We start from the raw sequence: 20,431 nt of genomic DNA on the forward strand, positions 1-20,431 counted from the left end.
CAGAAGGAGTGGATTGGTTGAGTTCTACACTACAGTGAGGCACATTCCCATTTATGAGGGGACAGATTCATTGATATGTTGGTATATGTTTATTTGAATGTGTAATTTTTTTTTTTAGGTTTATTCTCTCTGAAGTGCTTCAAACTAAGAAGATAGACTAGGGTCTATCTGATTTTGTCACCCTCAACTAGGTGACTATGACTATGAGGAAGTTAATTTTTTTTCTGAGATTCAATTTTTCCATCTGCAAAATGGGGATAATTTTAATACAATCTCTCTCATAAAATTGTTATGAAGAAGCACTTTGTAATTATAAAACACTATTGTGCAATTCTATGACATTATTGTAATCTATTTCTATCATGTATATTTTAATTTTATCTGCCTTCTCTACTCTTTCTATTTATTTCTTCAAAATCATTTTTCTTCTTTTTTCCTCTTGTTTGGTCTCTTTTCCTTTATACTTTTTAATCATTTGTAAATAGACAGATGACTAATCAGCTATTACTGAATAGGGAGGATAAACAGAAAATGGAATTATATCATTAACATATGGAACAGGAGACGAGGAAGTACAGGCAAAGCATGCTGTCCATACTATAAGATCTAAACCTTCAATGAATACCCCCAGACCCAGCCATAATACATGTTTTTACAATTGTGCATTTTTCCAGAAAAGAACACAAATATCAAATGTTTATAGTCTCAGTGAATTCAGATGTTTGGCCACATGATTCCCAAAATATTTGCTAGTTTCACATTTGCATTATATTTACAAGTCCTTCTCTACTTATGAAAGAAAAAAAATAAATATGGAGAAGAAGACAATGAAACAGAGCTTTGAGGCAGGATAATGAGCTGTCAAGGGGGAAAAAGCAACATTTGATTTTAATTATTTTTAAAAATCTACCTGGATAGTGTGCTTACCTAAGAGTCAAAAAGGTACAAGTGCAGGTCTTACCTCTGATGCATACTGGCTGTGTGAATGCTAGCTAAGTATCTTAACCCTTAGAAGCCGCTGCATCCTTCTCCTACACCCTTCTGAGACTTGTGACAAATTGTTAATATGAACATACACTAAGAGAGGAGTTTCCACATTCAGTTTCCTACATATAAAGAACAATAACAATAATGTAACAATAGCTAGTATTTACATAACACTTTAAGGTTTGCAAAAGTGCTTTACAAATATTGCCATTTTATCTTTACAACTTTTTGTGATATTTTTTCCCATTTTACAGATGAGGAAACAGAGGCAGACAGAGAGAGGTAAAGTGACTTCTCCAAACAGCCAATCAATGTTTGGGGCAAGAGTTGACCTCAGATCTTTCTGCTGTACATAACCCAGCTGCTTGAGTTATGAGTTGAATACAAAAAACAGATCGAGTGAAGCAATTGTGGGGTGATACAGTGAATAGATCTGATCAACCAGTCTTATTTTATCTTCTAAATCCTCTGCTGATTTCCTGATGTAAACGTTCCTTCTTGAGGAAGGCCTATCAAAGGATTTGTAATTTTATCTTTATCTCCAAGCCCCTAGCCTGAGATAGAATTCTGGCAAAGCACATTACAGTTTAATTTCTCTCTTTCTTCTCTGGGGATGCAACCCCCTCAATTGCCTCCTCCAATAAGTGCACTCATTTTAGCAAAGATCTAATATAAAGGGCATATAAAGATCAAGCTAAAAACCAAGAAAGACTTTCCTAGTGGTCAGAGGAAAAAGTTTTAGGATTTAGATTCAAATCAATCAATTTTAAATAGAAATACATAAGCTACAAAATTACTATCTTGGGATCTGTAATATAAGAAGGGGGATTTCAGCAGTATGATATCATTAAATAAGAATCTTATTGGCAATATTGCAATAGAAAAACTTTTGTGGCTAGGGAGAGTTTGCCATTCACCATTGATTTCCATCAGTTCTGGTCTTTAAAGATGTCAAAGAAAACAAAATCATAGAATGTCCATGGAAGGGATCTTAGTTCATATCTCAATATGAATCCCTCATTCTTCGAGTGAGGTCCACAGAAGTGTTGGGACAGACAAAGTCATAGAACTAATTGACTGAGAAACTGATACTGATATTGCCACTTAAGTATCTCCTGTTCATTCTCAATGCCCTACATTCATTTTTTTTCAAAATCCTAGAAGCTATTTCTTTTCATTATCACCATTGCCTCATTGTTGGCAAAGAACCAGTCAATAGATGGAAAAAATGATTGTTAGAAATCATGTTGTCTATTCCCTGACTCTAACAGGTTTCACTTTACTGTAAAAGGAAGATCCCTCTTCTAATGTTGTATGATAAAATATAATTTTTGTACAATACAGGTAGGAGACAGAGTAGAATTTTTTCATATTTTCTTAACTTTTTTTTAATGTTATGGACCCATTTAACAGACTGGTGAAACCTATGGATCTCGTCTTGTAATAATGTTTTTAAATACATTTTTAAAAATACAATGGAAACCAAAGTGCTATCAAACTGTGCCTGCCCTTTGATCCAGCAGTGTCTCTACTGGGTCTGTATCCCAAAGAGATCATTAAAAAAGGGAAAGGACCACATGTGCAAAACTGTTTGTGACAGCCCTTTTGGTAGTGACAAAAAACTGGAAACTGAATGGATGCCCATCAATTGGAGATTGGCTGAATAAGTTATGGTATATGAATGTTATGGAACATTATTGTTCTTTAAGAAATGACCAGCAGGATGATTTCAGAGAGACCTGGAGAGACTTACAGGAACTGATGCTAATTGAAGTGAGTAGAACCAAGAGAATATTGTGCACAGCAACAGCAAGATTATATGATCAGGAACAGTTAGATGGTAGAGTGGATGGAGTGCTGCTCTTGAAGTCAGGAGGATCTGAGTTAAAATTTGACCTCAGACACTTAACATTTCTTGGTTGTGGGACCCTGGTCAAGTCACTTAACCCCAATTGCCTCAGGGGAAATAAAGATTATATGATGATCAATTCTGATGGACATGACACTTTTTAACTGTAAGGCAAATTACACCAGTTCCATTGGTTTTGTTATGGAGAAAACCATCTGTTTCCAGAGAGAGGACTAAGGGGATTGAGTACGGATCACAACAGAGCATTTTTACTTTTTGTTTTTTGCTTGCATTTTATTTTCTTTCTCATTTTTTTCCTTTTTGATCTGATTTTTCTTATGCAACATGATAATTGTAGAAATATGTATAGAAGAATTGCACATGTTTAACATATATTGGATTATTTGCTGTCTAGGAGTGGGGGAGGGAAGGGGGAAAATTTGGAGTGCAAGGTTTTGCAAGGGTGAATTTTGAAAACTATGCATGTGTTTTGAAAATAAAAAGCTTTATAAAAATATAATTCAAAGAAAAACTAGTATATTTAAATATAATTATCAAAATGCTTTTTTAATAAAAGAAGTTAATGGACTCCAGGTTATGAATTTATGATTTAAGGGGTAATTGTAATTTTTAATAGAAAATACTATGAATGTATTTCATTGTTTCCCATTTAAGAATTAAATATTTAATTTTTTAAGAGAACTTCATTTTTTAACTCTTTTTACCTTCTGTATTTCTGCCAACTGGAGTTAGTTCCATGCATTCTCTTGCTACAGTAAACTCATGACTAATATAGGGGAAGTAAGCTCTATGATCTTCTAAATATTCACCCATGAGTTAGGAAGAATAAATGAGTAGCAAATGTTTTTTCCCCCTTGTATCACAATTGCATACAACAAGCATTATAGCTCCACCTACTGGGAAAGATTGACTTTAAAAATTAGCATTTTGATCTGAATGTCTATTAATAACTAATCTGGACATAAAGTTTTATGCCAACAAACTAAGAATTAAAAAGAAACAGAGAATATGTAAATACTCAATTTGCTCAAATTAATAGATGCCAAATGGAGAAGTTAAGTAATCCAGTTTTAGAAAAAGAAATTGAATTAGCTAACCATGAAAGAATTAACAAAAACAAAACAAAACAAAAACAAAAAACTGCTTCAGACTGATTTATAAGAGAATTCTATCAGACTTTTAAATAATTAATAATTATATTGGACATATTATTCTCCAAAACTGAGAAAGAAACCATTTTATTAAACTTCCTTTACAAGTCAAATAGAGTCTTAATATATAAACCAGGAAAAGATAAAACAAAAAAAGAGGACTAAAAACCCAAATCATGAAAGAATATTCAAAAATGTAATGTTAAACCTTAAGGGTAAAATGATAAAATATTATCCAAAGGAATCATTCATAGTGATTAAGTTAGATTTATACCAGGGATGCAAGCATTAGAAAAACAATTAACTGACTAATTAAAGACTAAAGCACCTAAAATCACATGCTAATATCAATAAGTACAGAAAAGGCCTCTGTCAAAGTACAACACTCAGGCATGCTAAAAACCGTTTAAAACATAAATGTAATCTTTTTTTTTACTATGATAAAAATAATCTATATAAAATTATATTGTTATTATTTCTGCAGTGGTACCCTTCACTTTATCCACATAGCCATCACCCTAGTTCAGACTCCTATTACCTCTCATCTAGACAATTATAAGCTCTTAACTGGGCTTCCTTCCTCAAATCTCTTCCTTCTGCAAGCCATCCTCCACACAGATGGATTTCCTTATGGTCCCATTTGGTTTTTAGATAGAAAAAAAGATAAATCACATATTCACTAGTGAGTGTTATAGTTGGAAATGAGTCATTGATTTAAATGTCAAAAACAATATAGATTTGTATTAGAAATTTTAATTTACCTTTACTATATATAAATTCTCCATACAGTTTTAAATTCAGATTTTTTAAAAAGCTGTTTGAAACTACATTTAAAAGGTGAATGAATGGAGAACATTTTTTTTTCAGAGAAAGAAAGAAAGAAAAAGAATGTGATGAGACAGAAAGAAAAAAAAGCTACTGATAAAATCACAGAGATGGTCTAGAACAGAGGCTTTTAGGGTTTATGGATTGATTTCGGGGGTGGGAGAAGAGCTTGAATGGGAAAAATAACATTTTTAATGCTAACCTTTGATTGAAATTTCACATTTATTTCAAGTATTTTAAAACTTTTTGTGTGTGTGTGTGTGTGAAGAGGTCCATATTTTTTACCAGACTGCAAAAGAGATCCATAACACAAAAAGTGTTTAAAACCCCTAGTCTAGAAAGAGAAGAGAAGAAGGCACAGAAAAAGCATGGAGGCTTTCTCGGCGTTAAGGGATTGAAAATGAATGGGGAGAATTCAACAAAGGACTGGGTACTATAGACAATCACACTAGAATCTGAGGTTACATGTCATGACACAGAGATAAAAATTAATGATAGGGAACAATCATCTGCTTATTTTTATAGTTTCCACCTTAAATCAACGGATTTAGTACCTTTGACAGAGCCTTCATCTCAAGGGTGGTCTTCACTATCATGACAACCAAATGATCAGAGACTTTTTACATGCTGTAGAAAGATAGGTTTCCTTATTTGCAGAGGTCAAATGAGCTTGTTTTCCCCTCTCTCTGGAATTTGAAATAGTCAGCAGATGGTATAACACATTTCAACCTTCTAGGAACACTTAGAATTGTCCATGGGGAATTTAAGAGATTTAACTGAACCCTATGTCTTCAGTGACAGGAAAGAAGGACTGGGAGTAGAACACACACACACACACACACACACACACACACACACACACATACACACACACATACATACCCATATATAAGGAAATATATTACAAATATATTATATAAAATAAATATATATATGTAAGATGTAAAGATATGTTCCCCAAACTTATAAAAATTTCAATATTTTACCTTCATAGTTTAGTGGTCTCTTACCTATGGATTAGAGAAATGTGTTAATAAATAATGTCCCTCCCTAATCATTAGTTGGAAATTTTAGCAAACTGATATCCATGGCACTTAGTTTACCCAACATTTTTTGGCTGAAATATAGGTCCTTGAAAAAGAATAGGGAAGATATAGAATACCTTTATTTTTCTTTAAATTAAAGCTGTTTGTTTTCAAAACATATGCAAAGATAATTTTTAACATTTATCTTCGCAAAACCTTGTGTTCCAAAAAAAAGTTTTTCCTTTCTTCCCCCTTCCTCCTTCTCTAGATGGCAGGTGATCCAATATGCTAGACACGTGCAATTCTTCTATACATATCTATCATGTTGCATAAGAAAGATCAGATCAAAAAGGGAAAAATGAGAAAGAAAACAAAATATAAGCAAACCACAACAAAAAAGTGAAAATGCTATCTTGTGATCCATAGTCAGTCTCCACAGCCCTCTCTGGGTGTAGATGGCTGTCGTCATCACAAGACCATTAGACTTGACCCGAATCACTTCATTGTTGAAAAGAACCATGTCCATTAGAATTGATCATCATATAATCTTGCTGTTGCTGTGTACAGTGTCCTTCTGGTTCTACTCACTTCACTCAGCATCAGTTTATGTAAGTCTCCAGGGGCCTCTCTGAAATCATCCTGCTGGTCATTTCTTATAGAACAATAATATTCCAAAACATTCATATACCTTAACTTATTCAGCCATTCCCCAACTAATGGGCATCCACTCAGTTTCCAGTTTCTGGTCACTACAAAGAGAGCTGCCACAAACATTTTTGCACATGTGGGTCTCTTTCCCCTTTTTTTATGATCTCTTTGTTATACAGGGCCAATAGAGATACTGCTGTATCAAAGGGTATGCACAGCTAGATAGCCCCTAGGCATAGCTCCAAATTGTTCTCTAGAATAGTTGAATCAGTTCACAATTCCACCAACAATGTATTCGTGTCCCAGTTTTCCCATATCCCCTCCAACATTATCTTTTCCTGTCATCTTAGCCAATCTGAGAGGTGTGTAGTAGTAGTAGTACCTCAGAAATGTCTCAATTTGCATTTCTCTGATCAATAATGATTTATAGCATTTTTTCATATGCTATAAATGGTTTTAATTTCTTCATCTGAAAATTGTATATTCATATCCTTTGACCATTTATCAATTTAAGAATGACTTGAATTCTTATAAATTTGAGTCAATTCTTTATATCTAAAAATGAGGCCTTTATCAGAACCCTTGGTGTTATGGGCCAGAACTCTGAACTTGAAACAAAGGATTCTTACAAGGTAATAAGTCAGTGGAATTGATAGAGACAATCGTTATCTAATTTATTATGGTTCAGTATGATTGATTTAATCCTATAAGGAGATGTTATGGGCCAGAACTTGAAACAAGGTACTAAGTGGAATTGAGGAGACAATGGTTAAATCTAGTTTAGCATTGATTTAATTCTACAACAAATAATGGAGATATAATGATTGGTGTTTACTCAGTGTGGGGCATATAAGCAAGAAGTTCTCAGGGACAGGAAAGACAAGCACAATAGAAGCTCTCCGAGCCTCAGCCAGGATTCAGTCAGGGAGATTCAGAAGCCAGAGAAGGCATGCAGGAGCTCAAGCTCTCAGAACCAAGGCCAGACTGAAAGGCTCTCCAGAAAGCTGCCCAGCCCCAGGAAGGAGATAATAAAGGATATGGACTATAAGAAAGCTAACTCGGCTGCAGGAAAGGAGACAAGACTTGGAAAGAGACAATAAAGGATTTGGACTTTAATTCCTGGCTGCACTTGTGATTACTGACTTGAAAGGAAGGCTGCCTCCAGAGACCCCAAGAAAACCCCAACAAGAGAACATTATATTTTAAAGAGAATATTATACCTGGATATAAATTTTTTTCCCAGTTTATTGATTCCCTTATAATCTTGTCTGCATTGTTTTGTTTGTACAAAACTTTTTTAACATAATATAATCAAAATTATCCATTTTGCATTCCATAATGTACTCTAATTCTTCTTTGGCCACAGATTCCTTCCTCCTCCATGGATCTGAAAGGCAGACTATCCTTTGTTCTTTTAACTCTTTATGGCCAATCATGAACCCATTTTGACCTTATCTTGATATAGGATGGTAGGTATGGGTCAATGCCTAGTTTCTGCTATACTATATCTTTTAATATACTGGTCTTCTTACTTTTTTTCTTAGACACCAGAGGCCATAGCTGGGAGGAAAGAATTTATTCAATCTATTCTTTCTGGCACTACTCATCCTCATTTTTGTGTATAACCCTTTCCCAGCCTCCCCAAAGGCACATATTGTTCCCATCTTGTTCCCTGAGAACTGTGATAAGAGTATATGAGTGAGTTCATCTAATATTCCATTCACCATTTGTGTGACCCGTGACTTCCAAAACACAACACTCTTTATTGGCTACCACATTGTTTTCCTCTTTGGAATGTAAGTTTCTTAAGGGCAGGGACTTTCTTACTTTTGTATTTTTATTAGCAGAATTTAGCACTGTACGTGGTACATAGTAATCATTTAATAAGTGATTTTCATTCATTCATTCATATATTGATCTAATTCTGTGAGTTGTCTCATCAGAATGACATTTTTGGAAGAGATAAAAGGAATATTTCAAGTTGCCAAGGAAGAAGAGGATTGTTTTTTGCCTTAAAACAATACCAGTATTTAATACAGTGCCTGAGGATTCATAACTACTTAGTAGGCCTGAAGTTGAGGGCTTGACTGCCTTTCCTGTTTTATTTCTTTCCTGAGTGTAGGTGACTGAATATCAGTCCTGAGATGGAGAATTTTAGACACAGCTTTGTGAGTCCAAGATGACAGAAATTAACCTTCTTTGGTTGGAGGTGACTGAAAGCAAGGGGAATTTTTGCAACTAAAGGGATGACCATCAAGAGCAGAAATAATCCAATTCCTTTCCAGTTTTGCCAGAGGTTATGGGGCCAGAAAGAAATATTTGGACAGTGCTAAGCATAAATGTAAAATTACTCATTCAGAAGTGGAACCAAGACAGACTCTTTGTCCTTGCTTTTAGAGAGGACATCCATGCTCTAAACTTTCTTTGGAATTAACTCCAGAAAAGAGAGAGAAAAAAAGACATTGGAAGTGGTCAGAATTTAGGGGAAACAAGCTCATCACAATGTTCTTCATTTCCAACTTGCCTCTCTGGAGACTCTAGGAATGATCCCTTGGATGAAGAGGGCCTCTCTCAGTTGAGTTGAGTTAGCTTGTTCCCAACCAGAGAGCTTATCGACTTTTATGAATTTTTTGTGATATTCCAGTTTATATAACTTCTTCAGTTTCCATTAACTATTTGCTTGGATAATTGAACTTACTCACTCTTTACTATTTGTGGTGCTCTTTTGTGCAACTAACCCTTGGTAAAAAGGAGTCATACTCACAAGTGTAAGGTTAAGCTACCTCCCTTCTTAAAATTTTAACAACCAGGGAAGCTAGCAGTTTTTGAAACTAAAAATCATACCCTTACAACAGTAATATAGGAAGGAGCAGATAAAATATAATTATTGTATAATATCCTTTCTCAGAGGAGAACAGAATAGCCTGACTTAAAGACCTTTCTATGGTTTCTTCAAGAAAGAAATCAGTCCGTCTTATAGAGGTATGGGCAAGATTCCACATATATTTAAACAACCCATATAGACATAAACAAACTGTATGGGTAGTACATACCTTATGCTTGATTCATTTTGTACACTGTTCCTCCATTTGTTGACACTCCAATGTTTAGGGTTTAAGATTTAAGTTATTTTCCATTGGACTATAGGTAGTGGTGGGTTGGGTGTAAAGTAGAAAAATTCTATGAGAAATGAAATCCAAGTCAAGTCAATAAGTATTTATTGTTTATTATGTATCAGACACCTTGTTAAATACAGGGATTTTGAGAAGAGAGTCCTTGACCACAGGGAACTTACATTCTAATGAGAGGATCCAACATATAAAAGAGAATTGAAAAGCAGGGGATACAGGGCATAGGAAGTAATCATTCTGGATAGAGAATATCCAGAGAATCAGGAGCCTGGGGTGAATAAAAACATGGCTATTTTGGGCGCTTTCCTTAAAATGGAGGTTTTGGGAAGAACTGGTTAATGGAGGAGAAGGTTACAGAAGTAGAGTGAACTTCCAGAGTGAGAGTGTTTCTGTGTCCTGGTAAGAAGAACCCCCAGAGAATCAGGGTCTGGAGAGGAATAAAGACCAGGCCTCATTAAAGATCAGGCTTCAACAAGGACTGAACCTAGTTACCATGTATTTGAGTCCAGAACAAAAAGAGGCCCTTTATTGGAGAGAGAGAGAGGGCTCATTTCCCCCATCCCTGTGGCCCAGCTGCAGATGTAATTATTAGACTATTATATAAAACTGTGGTTACATGCTTTATGTTGAGGCTCACTTTTATATTATCTGGGCTGCTTTTTCATGACTATCTTCTAAAGAGAAAAATTAACAATCAAAAAATAAATATTTACCCTAGAGAAGCTTTTACTACTTGTCCAACTATTTTATGTCTTAAGTTAGGAATGCTTAAGCCATTTAAAATGATTTCTACTTTATTCTTAGGTTTTTCCTCTTTTCTTTTCCTTTTTTGTTCAGTTTTTATAAACTGAAATTAATTTTGTATATATGATATGTTTTATATTAATAAATTTTGAAGCCAGAGGATCTCTGGCACAGAAGACTATTGAAATAAATGATTTCAGTTCCTATCATGCTATTCTGTCCTGACTGTATGTCTCAATATTTTATGCTTCTAATCATACATAAGTGTATGTGTGTTTTCTATTGCCTCTTCAACCCATCATAACATCACAAAGACAAGGGACAATCTTTAAAAACTTGAATCATTTGGAGCCAAGACCAATGGAGGGAGGCTAATATACTAAGTCAATCTTTCTTAGAGCAGAGGATCATTTAGGAATAGGGCCAGTTTGAAACTTTTTCCTAAAATAAAAAGGAAAAGAAAGCATTGGATAAGATGCTTTATCTTCTAAAAACAAACTTCATGTCAAAGAAACAGGAACCCAAGAATTGACTAACTATGGATGGTGCAGAAGATGAATGAAGTGAAGCCAATCAGGATTTTTAACAAAAAAAACTATCAGAGAATACATCACCACCTTGTTCCCAAATAAACTTGAGGGAGAAAAGTGCTGAGATACCAGAGAAAAACAAAACAAAAACCCTCACCCCAGAGAAAACAGCAGATGTTTTCCTTCAAGGAGGATTACAACAGGGCAGCAAAGAGATGCAGTAAGACCGTTCAGGGAATTCAGTCATTTCATCAGATGCTTGAAAAGAGTCTATTTAGAGAGATACAACTGTCCCTATTAGGATGATAGAAGAATTCAATTTGAATGGGTTTTTGTAGAAATTAACCATCAGGAGGACTCTAGTGAAAAGATAGCCTGGGAACTATTCTGTTAGGAGAAGAGAGAGAATGTTTATTTATGGCACGTACTTGGATGTAGCAGAGCTAGGAAAGGTAATTATGGTCTATTCAATGGATGCAATAGAATAAAAAATCACAACAACTATGTTTCTTATTAACACTCATTTTTATCAATGCTTCCATATTAAACCTTATTATGTCTAAATGGGAGACAACATGACATAATAGAGAGAAAGACAACGTCAGAGCTTGGGGAGTCTAGGTTCAAATTCCAACTCTGATGTACTGATGTACTCTGGAAAAGTAAATTAATCTTCCATTCCTCCAAGTCATACCGCTTCCTTTCTGATCTCCTTGAACAACCAAAAAATTAACATCCCCAGTTTTAATTTGTCTAATTTCAATAGAGAATTTGAATCCATTTTTAGTCCTCATCCAGGAAAGTTCTGATATCTTAATGAAGCAAGTCACTAAATTGAATTTTTTTTTTAAAAAAAGGAAAGTGGTAGATGTGTTAACTCATGTATATGCCAACTCAAAACACTCACTTTCTTTCTAAGAATAAACTTTTGTATTGATACAGGATACTGCAAACTATGGCTGGTAGGCTACTCCTAGCCTGAGCTAAGATTTTTCCTTTTTTTAATAAAGCGAGCCATATAAAACCAGCTAGTAGTTAGACTTCTGTTTTAGATGACTCTCTAAGAGCATAAATTAGAGAAAATGCAAACACATTGAGAGAGTCAATTTTCCCAAATAGGAACCCTCTATCCCAATGATGGACAGCTAGGTGGGACAATAGAGAGCTGGGCCTGGAGTCAGGAAGATTTCTCTTACCTGATTTCTATACCCTCAGGCACTTATTAGCTGGATGACCCCAGGAAAGTCATTTAACCCTGTTTATCTCAGTTCCTCTTGTGTAAAATGATTTGGAGAAGGAAATGGTTTACCATTCCAGTATCTTTGCCAAGAAATTCCCAGATAGGATCACAACGAGTCAGACATAACTAAAATGACTAAACAAAAATAATAACAGCATACCAATGAAATATCAAGTCCAGTACCTATTCCTGTTTTTAAATAAAGGATTTTAAAATTGAAAACTCATTGTTCCCTGAAGACTTCAGTTCTAGAGTCTCACATCAATATAAAAGAGTTTATCCTTAGAAAGTGTTTTGAATTAATATATAGATGGGTTAACATATCTACTACATTCCTTTTTGAAAAAGTTCAACTTAATGACTTAATTCATTGAAGATGCCAGCACTTCCCTGAATGAGGACTAAAAATGAGATCAAATTCTCCATTTGAGTTCAGATGAGATAATATTGGAGATGTTACTCTTTCAAGGAGATCAGAAAGGAAGAAAGAATGGGGGAAGTCAGAAAAAGAGATTTAAGAAAGAAGAGGAAGAAAAGATAAAAAAGGAAAGAGGGAAAGAAAGAATAAAGGAAAGAATGAAAGAAAAAGAAAGGAGGGAATAAAGAAGAAAGAAGGGGAAAGTGGCTAGCATTTAGCTTAATTCATATTATTTTATTTGATTCTCGTAATAATCTTGTCAGGTAGGTGTTATTATTATTCCCCTTTTGCAAATGAAGAAACTGAAGCTGTTAGAATCACTCAGGTGACAAGTTTGACTCAGTATTGAACTCAGTTATTTGGGTTCAATATATTATTCACAAAGCCATTTAGCTTACTTTCTTCTATGCTTTTTCCTTTAATCCCATATTGTTCATAATTTATAATCTTTTTCTTTCTCTATTTCTGTGCATTGCCCATAGTTTCAATGGTAGACTGATTCTTGTTTGCTTGTCTATGGCACCTAGTGCTAAAGAATAAATATACATCCATCAAAAATAGCTTATATGTGTATGTTCATTGCCTTTGAAGACAAAGACTTTTTTTTTCTAATTCTGTTGTAAACTTTCTTTCACCTCATTTCTCCCTTGCCCAGGAAAACATGATAAAGTTAAGTGACTTTATTTGGTAAATAATAAATATAGACATTAATCTGACTTCTTGTATTAGTTTACAATATATAGACTAATTCAGAACTGAGTAAATGTTTTTAAATTATTGAGAATTTGAATTGGGAAGAATAATGAGTATTTTTCAACTCTTTCATTTGTGTAGAGAACATTAGGCTTGAATTAGGAAGATGAATCTTCAGGAATTCAAATCTGCCTCAAATACTTACTAAGCTGATCCTATGCAAGTCATTTAACCCTATTTACCTTAGTTTCCTCATTATCTGGAGAAGAATACTGCAAATTCTTTGCCAATTTTAAAACCCCAAATGAGATCATGAAGTGATCATGACTGAAATAACTCATCAAAACTCATTCTATTCTTAAAGTTTGCAGAAGACAGTAGATTCAAGCATTTGTAATATCCAGTGAAAATAGATCATATTCCACTCTCATTACTTCCTAGCATATTTTACTTTCAAGTACCATTGTTATAAATTAAGAAAAAAAAACTTCACGTGAAGTGACTAGTCTAGATTACTATAGTATTCAAATTTTGGAAGTGACTACAAGGATAGCTTTCTCCCTAAGAGATTGATTGATTGATTGATTGATTCATTCATTCATTCATCCACTTATTTATTTATTTTTGCAAAATTTAATTCATTAAAGAGCAAGTCATTGATGTCTCCACCAAGAATTTTGGGAAATATGGTTTCATTTACTAATAGAACTAGATTCCAATGACACATATGATAAGTGGCATTTCTCCCCATATTCAAAATGTATAAGTGCCATTTTCAGTTTTTAGGATCATTTCTATAATTACTTGTGACCATTAATGTCTATCTTCAGTTAACTTCCTTTTGTTTTAATAGCACCATTGGACTTGCTGATTAGTCAAGAATATAATCAGTGACCATGGCTTTCAATTGACACAAAGAAAAGAATGTTACAATTCCATGTACAATAAAGGGAGAACTGCTAGAGAAACATATCCAATTGATAACCATTGTCAAATTTTTGAAGGCATTGTAATTCAGAAAGGCTTGTGTACATGTATTCAGATGCTGATCTAATTCATCATCCCATTACAAAGAAGACAGTATCTAATACTTACTTAGGACCACATGAAACATCTGTAAATTGCTCACTTCTTGAATTCCAGTGGTTTCTAGCCCTCTGGCAGATATTACTCATAATTCAGATGGTTAATAAGCTACATGTGGATGTCATTTATTCTGAAGTGAAGGAGCTCACTTAATAGATAGACCACTGTACATACTTTAACAATGATTGTATTACTAGAAAACTTGACATAGACAATATCTTGAAGAAGGGAAAGTACTAAGTGTTGGATCATAAGAGGCAAGAATTTGGGCTGCCATGTTGTTCTTAGCCTGGCCAAATTTTTCTTTGTTGATAGTTAAGATTCCAAAGTTTCTTTGCTGCTAGAAACAAATATAACAACTTTACTTAAGAGTATTTGTGATCCACAAGAAAAGCCTTGGGAGATGGTTTGGCTAGTATTCACCACTATTTTAATTTATGACTTTTGTCATATGTAAGGCTATTAGCTATTTTAATAATTGGCACTAGATATAATCAATACATTATCTTTCCTTTTTTTTCTCTCTTGTCCAAAGGGTAACAAGCCTTGAATATCTTTTCCAGATCTGTTTGTGAAACTATTCAGGTATGTATTCAGTCATTTTCAGTCATGTCTAACTCTTCCTGCCCCCATTTGGAATTTTCTTGGCAAAGATCAATATCTTTATATCAGGGTTAGCGTGCTTTGCTGTTTTCTTCCCTTGTTCATTTTACAGATGAGGAACTATAGGAAACAGAATTAAGTGACTTGTTACATAGCTAGTAAATGTCTAAAGCCATATTTGAAATCAGAAAAATGAGTCTTCCTGATTCTAACTCAGTGCTCAAGGTACTGTGCCACCTAATTGCCCTTGAACTATAAGGTGATATTGTCCAATGGAGACAATACTCATTGTAACTAGCATCCATGAATGCCTCTATCCACATAGATTTCAAACATTTTGAGGTTGCTTATAGGTATCTACTCATTAAATATAAAATAGTTGGGAAAGGAAGGTTGAGTCAGCAATATCAAAGATTTTACGTGCAGAGGAACAAAAGGTACCCAGAGATGATGTGGAGTTCTTCTAGTAGCTAGGATGAATTGTCTTGATGAGAATATATGCTAATATATGCTAATATATATACACACATATACATATATGTACATGTGTGTGTGCGTATGTGCGTGTGTGTGTGTGTGTGTGTGTGTGTGTGTGTGTGTGTGTGTAGATGCCACACTTGATTTGGATATGGCCTTTTCTGAAAAATGCATGAAAAGTTTAATCTGGAAGATGCTTATCATCTGTGTCAATTTGGGGAAAATAAAGAGATTCAGAATTTTCTGGGGTCACATCCTGGTACCTTTCTTCTGGAATGCTATTTTCAGTAAGGAAAAAGTAGGTATAGCTGTTGCCTTAGGCAGAACCCTTGCAGATCTCTGGGGAATGGATGACTTTAGGACCTGGAGATTGCATGAATGACATTACCTAGAGAAACAAGAATTTTTGATTTAATGATTTTTTTTTATATCAGGACACAAACTTTCCAAGGTACCCAAAGTCTATTTCTGAATCTTGAGCAAATCTACAATCATTCCTCAGTTCCATTACTAATGACTGTCTTAACCTCTAAAATTATAGGATAGACACGTTTTTTAATTGTCATTCATTAATTCATTCAAGTATTTATACCTCAGTTAATTTACTTATATTTATTTAGTATTCATTCATTTATTTTTACAAATATTTATTATCTTTTCCACACCCACAATGGAGCAATAAAATATAAAAATAAACTGTACTCATAACAGAAATACATGATCCAGAAAAACAAATTTCCTAATTGACCATTATATATTGCTTTTCATGAATATCTATAAATTTTTTCATATTTAATGGTTCCATCAACACCCATGTTTTATCACAACTCATCCATGTCTTATTTTTCTGTGATTCTTGCCCATGTTATTCCCCAAATTACCAATGAAATTAAAGTTTTCTAGATATTTTAATAATTGGGGAATATGTACCAGGTTATCCATTATTCTTTCCCCTTGCTACCTGACTTGCTTACTTCCTATCATCGTTATCCATGTTCTTATTGATGCCATTTATACTTTTCTGTTTAACTTGCAATGTTTAATGTAACAGCTTTAGAATAGTTTCAAACATATCAATCCCTCTAAAATATGCCTTAGAATACAGAATAATGTACCTTCTTATTAAATGCAAACTTTCTTTTCATAGTGAACTGCGTCAATTTTTTTACATTGATCCTGATGCAAAAGGAATTTCATATTTCATCCTGGAACACAAAAATTTTCTATTCTGAAACAGAATAACTGCCAACAATTAGCTGCTTAAACTCTCATTTTCTATATAGGTTAAAAGGCAAATTTTGGAATTTTACTTAATTGTTGCAAATGCAAATATACATATTTAAAAAAAAACCTTAGATGGAATAATGTTCTGGAAACATTAAGACAGAAAGTTTAAGAAAGAACTATCAATTCTATTATTTGATGTACTTAATGGCAACAACAAATAATGGATTTCAAAATAAAAATTCACTATAATATTTGCAGAATCATTCCCAAAATAATGCAATAAGAAAATAAAAATAATTTTATTCCCCCTTTCAAATTATTTTCCCTAAATGAGGCAGTTGGAAGTTACAGTGGAGAGAGCACTGGACCTACAATCAGAAGACCTGAATTTAAAAATGACTTCAGATACTTACTGTGTGATCCCGAACAAATCACAACCTTTGTCTGCTTCATTTTCTTCAATTGTAAAATGTAAAAAAATAATAAAAATAGAACCTCTCAATTTGTGAGGATAAAATGAAATAATATTTGTAAAATACTTAGTATAGTACCTGGCACACTGTAGAACCTAAAGGAAAACAAAAACAACCTTGCAAAAATTGCTAAGTGAGATTTAGTTCACATGTTTTTGACCTTTTCCATCTCTTCTATTTAAACCTTTCATCCTTATCTCCTTATGTATTTTTGAAAAGAAATGTCTCAATGGAGCTTCTGTTCTTTTTTTGTTTTTAATTTTATAGTTGTATTTCTCTTTTTAGTTCCCCATCCCAATTTCTTTTATTGTTTGTTTTTCTTCTAATCCATATTCAAGTCTTTTTCTTGTCTTTCTGTTGTCCAGGATATCTGCAAAGCAAATAGTCTTCTCACATCATTATCTGTCTGTCTGTCTATGATCTATCTATCTATCTATCTAAATGAGTCACAGATTCATCTTAGAGAAAAATTTAGTATAAGGTCTGTATATCTTGGCTATCAACTTCCAACAATTTCTAAAATATGATCTCATATTAATAGGGTCCTTTAGCATGGACATTAAATCAAGCCTTCCTCTTTTGAAGCTGCCTGAACTGTTTCAGATGAATAATAGTATTTTGGGGTCATTCTTGTCATTCAATATACTTTTATTAAGCATCTACTATGTGAAATACTTTATACATGATAAAAGGGATGATTTTATATGGAGCATGGTCCCATAGAATATCATCTCATGACAGTATTAATTTGCATGTATTTAATTACATAAGATCATAGATTTAGAGTTAAAAGGAACCTTAGAGACAAACCTTTTGTTGAATAGAAGATGATACTAAAGCCCCAAAAGATTGTGATTCATGAAAGGTCACACAGGTTAACATCTACATGTGGGTTTTTAAAATTCTAAATCCATTGCTTTATTTGTTCTTGGCAAAGATTGGGTTTTCTGCAGCTTTGTCTACATCATACCAAGAATCTAGAAGAAAATTGCAATAGTCAAAAAGTTATCTATGTCTCATTTACTTTTCTTCTGGAAGCTCTCTAATGCTTGATTGGTGAGAAACTCATGTCATTCTCCTTGGGTATCCATATCCATATATGCTAGGCTGGTTTCCAGGTTGGCAATGCCTGTTGGAAATTATATTTCCTGGAACATGATATCCAGCCCAATGGGTAGATGCCAAGTGATGAGACCATTGAGGGTGGGGTTGACTACACACCTTCTTCAATAACATGGGGGCCAGAATGGATGTTCTCTATACCATGTTTAGACCTGGAACCAATTGTTATTGATGAAATTTGAACTAGAACCTATCACCGGTTTTTCCATCCTGAGCAGCTGATCACTGGCAAGGAAAATGCTAACAATATCTATTCCTGTGGACACTACCATTGACAAGAAAATCATTGACACAGTTCTAATATATTAAGTTCCTTAAAATGTGAATTTTTGTCTTCTTTTGTAAGAAAGAGAATGAGAGACAGAGAGAGACAGAAAGAAGACATATTGCTGATCAAAACACAGATCTTCCAGGTTTCTTGGTGAGATTTTGGTGGTGGGACTGGCTTTGGTTTTACCTCTCTGCTGATGGAGTCTCAGTCCATTGATTTATAGCAATAAAGCCAAGCTGGACTTTTCCATTTACCTGTTTCCTCAGGTTTACACAGTTGTAGTTGAGCCCTACTATTCCATTCTGACCACTCACACAACACTGGATTACTCTGGTTGTGCCTTCATGGTAGACAACAAACCTTGATGTTGAATGCTCAAATTATACTATTCTGTAAAACTTTATTAGTTAAATCGTTCCTTTCACATACTGCCTTTCTCTGATTTGATATTGCCCTGAATGTTGATCTGGCACTTTATCCCTGTATCCATTTCTCTTTATCCACATATGCCCCAGTCTTTTCTAATGATAAAACATGTCATGAGCAGCTACCTGTAGCAGAGATCACCAGTGCTTGCTTTTAGCCTGCCGACCAAATGAAGTGAGACCTTCTACAGTAAAAACATGGCTTGCTGCCTATTGTACTGTGGTGATATGGTTCCTAAAGATGTCAAAGCTGACATTGCTACCATCAAGACAAACCATGACATCCAGTTTGTGGATTGGTAGCCAACTGACTTCAAGGATGTCATCAATTATCTGCTTCTCTCTATGGATCCTGCTAGTAACCTGGCCAAAGCTGTGTACACGTTGAGCAACAATACAGCTATTGCTAAGGCCTGGGTGTGCCTGGATCATAAGTTTGATCTGATGTATGTCAAGTGTGCCCTTGTTCATTGGTATGTGGGGAAGAACGTGGTGGAAGGAGAGTTCTCCGAGTCATGGCAGGATCTCTTCCCTGGAAAAGATTATGAAGAAGTAGGAGCAAGTAGTCTGGGGGGGGGGGAAGATGAAGATGAGGAATATTAATTTTTTATGTTGTTTATACTTAATGTGTCTCCTTTATTTGTTCTGTGAAAATGTCCTCTGAAGTCATTAAATGACAATAAAAGGTGTGGTACTTGAAGAAGGGGGAATTATTGATATATTCCTTCCTTCCTTCCTTCTTTCCTTTCTTTCTTCCCTCCTTCCTTCCTTCCTTCCTTCCTTCCTTCCTTCCTTCCTTCCTCCTTTTTCTTTGTCTCTTTCTCTCTTTGTCTATGTCTATTTCTTATAAAAGAAGACAAAAATTCCAATTTTAAGACACTTAGAAGCACTTAGCTACTGAAATATTTCATAAATTTAGGCACTTATCCTCAGAAAAATTCTCAAAAATTTGGAATAAAACATGGAATAACCCGGTTTTATGAACCCAAGCAGTGCTCAGAAGTTTCATATAGATAATGGGGGGAATAGGTAAGTTAGGATTAAAACTACCCAAGTACTACAAATTAACAATTTAAGTGTAGCCAAAATTAGAAAAGGATATAAAGAAACTTGCTCATTCGAATGAGGTTTTGACATGTTTGCACTGGTTTACTTTTGACTCCATGTAACTATTTAGGGTACACAATGCTATGAGACTCAGAGAATACAAAGAGAATGGAAGTTGACAGTATTGGATCTGGAGGTAGGAAGACTTCGGTTCTTATCAGGTTTCATACAGTTAATGAGCTATTTGACCCTTTTTATCTCAGTTTCTTTATATCAAAATAGAAATAATAATAGGATTTAAGCCCCCAGGTTGTGGTAAGGACCAAATGAGATAATATTTACTAATTGTTTTATAAACTTAAAGTGATATATAACTTCTAGCTCCGATAATGATGAATTAGGAAATATTTGACTGAATTTTTCCACTTTCACCTAGAT

General features: G+C 34.2%; 1 pseudogene; it reads left to right on the plus strand.

Annotated features, from left to right (window-relative positions):
* The first annotated feature begins 18,195 nt into the window (after positions 1–18,195).
* Positions 18,196–19,549, plus strand: LOC141547303 (tubulin alpha-1B chain pseudogene; annotated as a pseudogene).
* The last annotated feature ends 882 nt before the right edge of the window (positions 19,550–20,431 follow it).

This window comes from Sminthopsis crassicaudata, chromosome 6 (genome assembly GCF_048593235.1).
Source record: "Sminthopsis crassicaudata isolate SCR6 chromosome 6, ASM4859323v1, whole genome shotgun sequence".
In the NCBI taxonomy this organism is placed as follows: Eukaryota; Metazoa; Chordata; class Mammalia; order Dasyuromorphia; family Dasyuridae; genus Sminthopsis; species Sminthopsis crassicaudata.